Below are 10,339 nucleotides of genomic sequence, written 5' to 3'. Positions count from 1 at the left end.
AAGAGTGTGCGGAATTAATCAAATTATTAAAAGAATTCAAAGAGGTCTTCGTTTGGTCTTACAAAAGATATGCCAGGATTAAGCAAGGAAATTGTCCAGCGCCATATCCCTCTCTTCCCAGAAGCTAAGCTGAAGAAGAAGAAGCTCAGAAGAATAAGACCTGAATGGGTCCTCAAAATCAGAGATGAAGTGATCAAACAATTGAAAGCCAGATTTCTATAGGTTGTCACGTATCCCGAGTGGTTAGCAAACATCGTTCCAGTACCCAAGAAAGATGGAAATGTTCGATGTTGTGTCGATTTTAGGGATCTGAACAAAACCAGTCCAAATGATTATTATCCAAACAATGGAACCATGAATGTCAAGAAGCCTTCGAAAAGATCAAGGATTGTTTGTCATCTCCCCCGATGTTATCATTAGCAGTCGCATGGCGACCATTCCTCTTTCAACAACAGACACAACTCTCGGATGTATGTTGGCATGGGAAGATCCTGAAACAAAAATAGAAATGCCAGTATACTATCTTAGCAAGAAGATGTTGGGATACAATTTGAACTACACTCTGTTGAAGAAAACCCGTTTAGCATTAGTATAGGCCACTTAAGGGCTTATCCACTATTTGTTATCACAGAAAATCCTTCTCATATCTCGAATGGACCCACTGAAATATCTGTTCGAGAAACCAACCCTGGTCAGTAGAACCATCCGCTGGATCCTTTTGTTGTCAGAATTCGACATCATGAATGTTACTCAGAAGACTGTCAAAGGCATAGTTGTTGCAGAATAATTAACTACTCACCTATTGAAGAAGCAGAGCTAAGTCGTGAACTACCAGAGAGGGGGATATGGTGTTTAGAGAATGCCCCTACATCGTTGATGAAATCCTGTCCGGAAAAGTCTTCAGACTTCTTGACCAAAATGGAGATAGAATGTCAGAACCTATTAACCTCGATCAAACATCGAAGGCTCCATACGCCGATCAGAGCCTAAAATGACTAACCTACAAATTCAAAACCCCTTTTGAAGATGCCTTCAAGCTTCAACTACGCGGACCTGAGCCCAACCTCTTTGGGGTACGTAGGCAGCCTGATAAACTCAAGTTCGGTCACCCTTTGGCGAAACCAACAAGATCTTTCGCATTATCCCATTCGACCCTTTTCCCCACAGAAAAGCCTCGAACTACGCGGACCTGATCCCAACCTTCCTTGGGGTACGTAGGCAGTCTGGTCAGTCCAGATTTGGTCACATTCTGCAAAGCAACCCAAAGTTTAGAACAAGAAGATCTGAAGACTAGTTAGGTTGAAAACCTGAAAGGGCGACTTAAGCAAAATTTAGGGTCATCATGCCCGCAGAAGCAGAAACCCGAAAGGGCGTTTCTGGCAAAAGTCATGACAAAACGGTCTGCCAAGTCAAAAATTTGCAAAAGGAGACTTGGTTGTTAGCAATGTGTGCCTTCAATAAAGACCGGACGAAGCACTCTTTGGTCTATAACAAAATGCGTTGAAACTCTGAACAATCTAAAGGGTCTTTGGACCATGATTGAAAAATCAGGGGCAAAGATCACTGCCCATATACAAATACATCTAAACTCATCTTCTAAGGTTCGACCTACTTAAAATAAATCGAAAGCATTTGTTTCAGTAAGAGTCGAGCCTTCTTCCTTTCTTCTAAATTCTCTCAGAGAAAGTCAGAGAAAAGATAGCCTTTCCCAAGCAAAGCCATTACCCAGCAAAGGTAATCTTACGTTGTAAGAAAGACACATCGAATCTCTCCCCGATTAGAAGAAATCGGGATATAGCTCAGTGCCCCGCGTGCAAAAGAAGAATGTTTAGAAAGATGTAACCTCATGATCAGGAGCGCTCAGAAAGAACCCTCTTGTCGTTGCAATGAAATTGCCCTCTTGTTTCTTACCTTGTATTAACTTTCTCTTGTCTATGAGAATATACACTAGGGGCATTTTGTATTATTAGCCATAGAAGTGGTTCGGTCCAAGCATAGGACCTACTCCACTCCACCAAGACTCTTGATGGCTTCACTAAAACGGATTCCCTTAACGGAGGGGAATCAGCCCAATTACAAACTCCGGAGAAAGCTACGCGTTTCCAACACTTGCTCTTGAGATGGCTCCGTGTCTCTTCACCCAAATACACTTCTTGAATATTGAAAGAAAAACAAAATCCCTCACATGAGTTACAATGGTTGAAGAAGATATACAAAGTGAAGCCAGTGATCTAAATCCTTAATCTAAGATTAGAGAGACATAAACAAGTTTAAGTCACTCTTGTTATGTTCTAAGATAGCTTAGGAGTGTTAGAATTAGGTTTAGAGAAATTTAGAATCCATATGCATAGGCAACTCCTCAAAACTAGCCGTTATACACTTTCGAACGGTCATCTCAGAAGCCTTTTGGACGCCTCTAAGATTTTGAGTTCCTCGGGACAAAACATGTTTGGACGCCTGAACAGTATCTTCGGATGCTCGAATGACAGATTTCCAGATTTTCCAAGTTATCTTCTAAAATTCATCTCTCTCTCGTTTCTTATCGGATTTCGACGTTCTTGTTCTCTACGGACATTAGAAGAACAATATCTATCTGTTAAAAATATTTTCAAAAACATATAAAAATATTTTGGACAAATTTTCCTAGGATTAAGATTAATGGTCAATTAAGAATGTTCCAATTTGATACTTGTCTTTTTGCTTACCCTTTGGGCTTTTGGTCTATTGATTTTAACTAACTCTTTTGAATTATTTGGGACCTTGTTAGTGACTTATTTCTACCTCAATAAACCTAATCTAAGGATGAATCTTACACATTCTAAAATGGACTCAAACACACTTGATCTTCTCTTGAATTCTCCTCTTCAAGTCCACCATTGCTCCTTGGATCTCTCAATGACTTTGGCACTACAAATATGGTCCAATTAGAGCTTCTTGGCCTCGATCCAAGTTTCTTTGAATGCACACTAATGAGATCTACAACTAAAGATAACCAAACACATTAGTGACTAAAAATCACTTGTGTTTGGAATCATCAAAACAAGAAGGATTGACATATTGGAACACTGTTTATCATCCTCGTCTCGACGTCTGTTAATTTTCTTTTCATTGTTCACTCTTCCAACGAGCTCTGAAACGTTCACATTCATCTCCTCATCTACCACCTTAATACTTATCGGATAGATTTTTGTTCCCACCTTAAGGCTAATAATTGGAATCTGGTAGATCTAGCTTGAAGTAAGAATTTTCGCTGAGGCATAAGCCATGCAATGGTCATGTCTCCCTGTTAAACGGACCTCAGTCACCTGCCCGAAATACTTTCCCAAAGCCTCAATTGTTGAGGTAGACCATTCGTGTAGCGGAATCCCGTAAAACCTAATCCATTTAGCTCTGATTCCAGTGTTGGGCAATGGACTCCAAGCCTGAATCGAGGAGAGGTGACCCCCAAGAGCATCATTACCTCTATTGAGGATCCCTTTTGCTTGAAATTCTGACTCGAAATTGTGAAGGATTAAAGATGGGCCAATGGAGAACGGTTTTGCCAGCTGAGGTAGCCCCCAAAAGCTTTTTGCTCAGGACCATACCTCTTCCAAGCCTGAAGCGAGGAGAAGTGACCCCCAAGAGTGTCATTACCTCTATTGAGGATCCCTTTTGCTTGAAATTCTGACTCGAAATTGAAAAGGGTTAAAGATGGGCCAATGTAGAATGGTTTTGCCAGCTGAGGTAGCCCCCAAAAGCTTTTTGCCCAGGACCATACCTCTTCCAGGATCCATGAGCTGTTTCTCATGCCTCCCACCAAACTTTGTTTGGGGCCAATTTGCGCTCCTCAACCCGGTCCATTGGTATATTAATCTCTGGAGGCCCACTGCTGGTGCTAATTTCGTTATCTTCATTTTTTTCGGTGTTTCATCCTTATCTCTCGAGAAATTCCTACCTCTTGCTCTTGCCTTTTGAGGCACTATGCATCTCATACATAGATTGCGACTTCCAAAATTCTTATACCCATAGCTAGGGCATTTCCCATCTGAATGATAAGAGGGTGAATTCCACCGACTCCTTTCCTTCCAAGAGCCGCAACTGCCAGCTCCATGGTCCTTTTGAAGGAGGGGATCCCACCCACCCGTAAATTCCGAATAAGAATTCCTGGGGATGGGGAGAAGCGAATTAACAACACCTTTTCGTTTTGATACTGAACGAGCTACTAGCCCCAGTCGCTGGGCTTCCCTGTAGAAGAACCCCATTCAAACCCAATTTTTTCTTTCCAACAGGTTATATATACTACGATTTATCAAACTACACATTCAACCCATCCCTCCTAAATCCACCCCAACAGAACCTCACTCATCTCACTCAACAGCCCTTTGATGTCCCACCTCCACTCCCAGCACATAAAATCCAAACCCATCTCATATAACATCTTCCCCCCAAATGGTGCTTTTCCAGATCTATTGATAAATCAGCTCTATAAGTTTCCCATGGCTACAAAAAACAGAAAAGAATAAAACCAAGATTATTTAATTTCCCAACCAAAATGTCAAATAATCCAAGATAACTAACATCCATACTGATACCGCAAACCATCCCAAGTTTAAAATAAAAGAAAAAAAGTATCAGTCTCTTTCCAAACACGAATCTGACTGATGCGAGATTAAACTTGCATCATAAAAACATAAATAAAAACTATTCAAAAAAACATAAATGAAAGAACGATATCGAATTACCATTCAAAAAAAGAAAGTAAAACATACTATGATGCAGTGGAAAAATGGTTAGATAAGACCGATCCACACAAAACGAGAGAAGAAAGAAAGAGAAGTTCACATCCAAGCTCCAAGGCTTTTCTCTAGTAAAAAATTAAACCAAAAATATCTTTTACATGTCAGACTTGGCTGATTCCAGAACAGAGCTGAGGAACAAGCAGAGTGAAATCACTAATTATGTTTAAATAAAAATTTTCAGAAAATGGAAACTTGATTTGGATCTCAGGCTCTACCCCTATGGTGCTGTAATTTGAATTGGAAAGTGTTCGTTTGCCAGACATTGTTTTCATTTGGGTTTCGGTTGGAAGGCTTTCATTGGAAATTCAGTCTAAGCATCACGGACAATTGGAAGGAACTGCCTTGTGGAATATTCCCCAACCTGAGAAACATATTTCTGTCCTCATGGAAATTCATTTGAAGGAAGTTTGACACTAAAATTTCACTTGAGGAGCTTGTTTCCAGGGCTTGTAGCTATTGAAGGATATTAGGCTCATTAATTGGACGGCACTGATCTAGCTGTCTAACATTGCAAGTTATTTTTTTCTCAAAACTGGAATGTTGATATAAGCCAGCTGCACGACAAACCGCCATTCAGAATCGTACTGCATTCTATTACCGCCAAAATGAATTAGAGAGATTCTTTACAGGAGCTCAATTTAGTGTCCAGCTTTCCATTGCCAAGAACCTCTACCAACTGTAATTTTCAGTGGCTCAGGAATCCACTTGAGACAAGAGTCCGAGAACTTAACTTGCATTGGAGTGCAAATTCTGCTCCATAACATTCAAGTAGCTTAGCATACATTCAGCTAGTCAGAGCTCTTCCATTCAGAATCTTCAGTCACATTCAACTGACGATTTTCGCTGAATGCATCTTAGACTGACCGTAGATGGAAAACACAAAGGGACTGTTGATAGCCAGTCATGATGCACTAACAGTCATAGTTGGTTAGCTATCGAGCACAACTAGGGGCAGACAGTAAGAGGACAAGTTCAGCTGGTTAATCAGTCCATTGTGTGGTCTCTTGTTTACTACTTTGGACATTATATTTGCTTTGGGACTGCATCGGATCAGATTCTGTGTTGTTGGCTGCTATAGTTTGTTTTGAGCTGGGTTTCCATTGTGGCTGCTAGTATTTGATCGGTGATTGATTGTTGGATCCATCCATTGCTTCCACTACATATCCACTTCATTTTCATATTGATTGGCTGACTTTTTCATTTTGCATTTTGTTTGGCATGGCTAAGATGAATTACAATCAGCTGCTAGACCTATTGTTATAGTATGGGAAGGGTCAAGATCGATTGTTGGAGTGTGTAAAGAGACAAGATGCATTGTTTGAAGAAGTATATGGCCTTAGCCGAAAACGGGATAAAACTAAAGCTCAACGATACCAATATCCTTCAATGAAGATGAAAAATTTTCAAGAAGGGGAGAGGGTTTGCAATGGGTTGAAAGAGAAGCCAACGGATCATCCTAAATTGAAATCAAGGCCAAGGGTGAATCGGCCTTCTTCTCCATCGTCGTAGTTAACCAAGGTGAATTCCAAACCTTCTCCTTGTGTTGTCTTTACTTTCCCTTGTTTTGCACACTACGAGGACAGCCAAGGCTACCAAGATACACTACATTTGCATAAAACGAACTCCAAAGTTGATGAACTTGTTGAGGAAAGCACACATGATAGTCCTTCATTAGTGGAATGTCAAAGAGAGGCCAATGACATTATTGTTTTGGAATCGGGTGATGACGATGTCGAGTTAGATGATCCTAGAGGCTATGGCAATAAAATTCCTGAGTTAGAAATGTATTCCACTCGTGAACAAGAGGCAATTAGGCAACATGATAATTTAGGAAAGCAAGTGCCCATGGATCCAAAGGATGTTGATTTCCAGGAAGCTTTCCTATTTGACCATGATGAGGAACTTGTGAAGTAGCAAATCACATAAACACTCTAGAGGGAGCTACAAGTGGTGTAGCACTTGAAACCCTCAATAACAAAGAGAGCCTTGAAGTTGTACATGAAGAGTTGAGTGAGTATGCTTCTATGGAGGAAATTCTTTCTCTTGAGGGCTATGACGGAGGCAATAGTGCAAGTGATGAAGAAGAGTGGGTTTCTCTGCTTGAAGGTGACAATGGCAATGGAGTTCAAGCAAAATTTGAAGCTCTTACATTTGACATGGACCTAGAGAGTGAACATGAAAGCTTTGAAGATGCTCATGGGGATGAACAAATGCTACTACAAGAAGAGGAATTCATTCACTTTGGGGAAATATATGAGGGACAGCAAGAGGGGACTTTTAGACATGGCTTGGAGAATAAGCAGACTGAAATTTTAGAGTGTGAAGATTTCATGGTGCTGCCCACACATACATGTGCATTACAAGAAGATTTCTATGAGGTATATCCTATTACCTTGCACCATAAGCCTTTTTCTACACATACATTCAACCATAGCATTGATTTGCAACCAAGGAGGTCTCTCTTAAGTTATCTTTCACATGAAGAAGTTGATAAGGGGTTCACAAAATTAAATGAGGGTGACTACAAAGGTCATAGTAGCAAGAATCGAGAGATGGTCATATATGTATTTGATCCCGGCGGAGATTCCTTTCACATGGCCGATGGGAACTCGAGGCGAGTTCTTTCAAGAAGGGGAGTTTGATGCTGGAGCATCTCCTTAGCAAAGCTACATCGGCTATTCATCGCTCATTAGTATAGGTTTTTTTTTTTCTTTTATTTCATTGGATGTAGTCATGTGGGGGTAGACTAGGAAATTAGTACTTAATTGTCATTTATTTTCATTAAATAAGGGTAGTTTAGGGATTCAGGGTTGTAATGGGCTATAAAAGCCAATGGGCACTCATTTTGGGGGGACTTTTCGGAAATCAAAAGGAGATTGGATCTGGAGCTTTGTTTTTGAGAGAACTCCATCACACTGGGAAAGGAGTTCGAATTCAAGAGAATTGCAGCATTAGAAGGCAATTGAGAGGTAGAATTCCTTCCAACTCTGTAATTGGTTGAATATCCTTGTTGCATACAAGGAATCTGATATTCTCAGAAACTTCGGTAAGTTCTATTTGTCCCCACGATTAGAGCATATTTGCCGAGTTTCTTCACTTTCCATCTATCCCTGTCTTTCGATTGAAATTTTCTGCATACAATCATCAATAAAACTCTGCCAAAGAGGCTTCCTGTACATCCTTCAATTTTCTTCTGAGTTTGTTCTATTAGCTGTATCAAGAGAGAGTTAGTTGTTGTTCAGATCTCTAAATAAAGCTCTCGCACACTTGCATGTTGGATCTAATCTAGATCTGAACTGTAGTAGATTTCAACTAGTCCAGATCTGAGAAACACAGACTAATGACTTTTTAGTTCAAATTTTGAGATGGATTAATGGCATGGAAAAGGTAGTCAGTCGATTCTTTCCAAATTAGCATTTAAAGCTTTGTTTCATGCTGGATTTTAAGAACTGAGTGGCAATTTGTCTACATGCACCTCTTTACATTTTCCATGAATTTTCAGCTTTGTATTTGCATGGAATAAGATGCTATACAAGTTCTTGAAAAGAAGATAACTAGATAAGCATAGTGCCTTGAATCTGTTTGAAAAAAGGCCTCATCCAAGGAGCAATTTTCAGCTTTGTATCGCGCTCTACATCAGATGCCTGTTGACTGGCTACTTCAATGATTGGTCCAGAGATAGAGCGACCCAATGTAGCTATACTCACTTTCAACACAGGCTTGATGTCATTGAGAGGATTCAATAAAAAGTATAAATTCAGTTTCACGGAAGGATTCTAATCCACAAATTCGATGCTAAAATTAGCCCCAAAATTGTTGCTGCATGTTTGACGCAATGTACTTCCAAGGAAATGTATTGAAACAGTGTATTCTAATCCTTAAAAAAATGTTCCTCGCTGTTCCAACTATCAAGCTTTAGATTGAAGTAAATGTATTGAAACAGCAGAGGTTAGAAGCATGCAAGTTGAAGGCTAAACACTTGATTCGAACCCATACTCAGAACATCCTAATGCACATCATAGCACTGCACCAAAAAGCATTGTTCCAAAACTCAGTTATATGGTGAACTGTCCCTCTCAGTTTCATCTTTAATTAACCCAGGATTAGATATGAATCAAGATGAAGTTGTTGAATTGATGACTCTTCTATAGGCAGGTCGTTCCTGGGCACATTAAAGGCTCTTTTGAAAAGGAGTGTAACGGCATCACTAAAGAGTGGAGGTCCATTCAAGGGCAGCACAGTACTAAGTGATACCACAATGGCTCAGATTTTTTATTTTTTTTTGCTAATGATTGGAAATTTAAGGTAGCTCAGGATGTTCAGTTGGTGTGTTAATACGCCTTGAGCGACAAAAGTGTAGAATTCTTGAGTTAGTTGGAAGAATAAATGGGAATGCTTATCCTACACAGTGCTGTGATTGTAAGTTCCAAAGGCGGCTGTAATTCAATGTAACATGCCTCACTGGTAGCTGCTCAAATTAGATCTCAATACTGCTCTGTTCCGGGACAGATCAATGGATAAAAGCAAAAGCAAAAGATCATCTTCCAGGACTGTAGAAGGATGGCACTTCTAGATCAAACTGCTCTGATACATTTTATGGCGCGGAGTTCAGGCAGCAGAAGCTCAATCACAATGTAAAGGGACACCGACTTAAATTATAACGTAGAGTTCGGCGGCGGAAGCACAATCACAATGTAAAGGGAAATCAATCCGAAGCTCATGGTGTGGTGGGTAGAGCCTGCAGTGCATTTACCTGAGCTTTTGACAAACACTTGATGGGCCATTAATTGGGATTATTCTCTTAATGGTTGGCTAACTATATAATTCCAACACCCAATGTCATTCAAGCAAGAGAAGAAGGTCCTCAATTCCACTCAAGATGAATGGCATTTCATCAAACACCTCTCAGGTTTTGACTACTTCAAATTGCCTCCTGTTCGAATCAAGGGTCTGGCATATAATTTCCATCTCTTTCCTATGTATTTGCAATGTACGATTTCCATGATGCCTGAGCCAAAATTCAATTAGCTCATTAGGATTAGTGACCCTGTTCGATTTGAAAAGGCCTCAGGAAACCATTATCAGCCTGGAGAAACGACTCACAGCCAAAATCTTTTGGAGGATTATAACAAAAAGAAACTATTATCAATGGGAAAAATTAACATTAATTGAATTTGATAGAGTGAGCAAATCCATCAGCACCGAACCATCACAATGATATTTCAATGACAAATGGTGGGTTGGAGTAGATAAACCAAAATTCAGTTTAAATTTCTATTGACGGGGCAACAAAAACAACTGCATGCTTGCAGCATGGGTAATGGATAAATGGGATCAAAGAGATAAGGTACTCTCCAACATCCCTTCTTATTAAATGATAGAAACATTCTTCTAATCGAAATGGTGAAAAGAGCCCTTCCTTAGCTTGCCGAGCAACCCGACTCTGAGCTCTAGCAGCTCTGTGTTAGTCGGCCACAACATACCAAATCTGTCAACGAACAAATCCCATCTCCCAATTTTCTCCTAATTTTCCCTCCTTTCTTTCTTTTCGTAACCCCCAA

This window comes from Tasmannia lanceolata, unplaced genomic scaffold (genome assembly GCF_043159265.1).
Source record: "Tasmannia lanceolata isolate RefF3 unplaced genomic scaffold, GAP_Taslan_0.1 ptg000003l, whole genome shotgun sequence".
NCBI lineage: Eukaryota > Viridiplantae > Streptophyta > Magnoliopsida > Canellales > Winteraceae > Tasmannia > Tasmannia lanceolata.
This window is presented reverse-complemented; position numbering follows the sequence as displayed.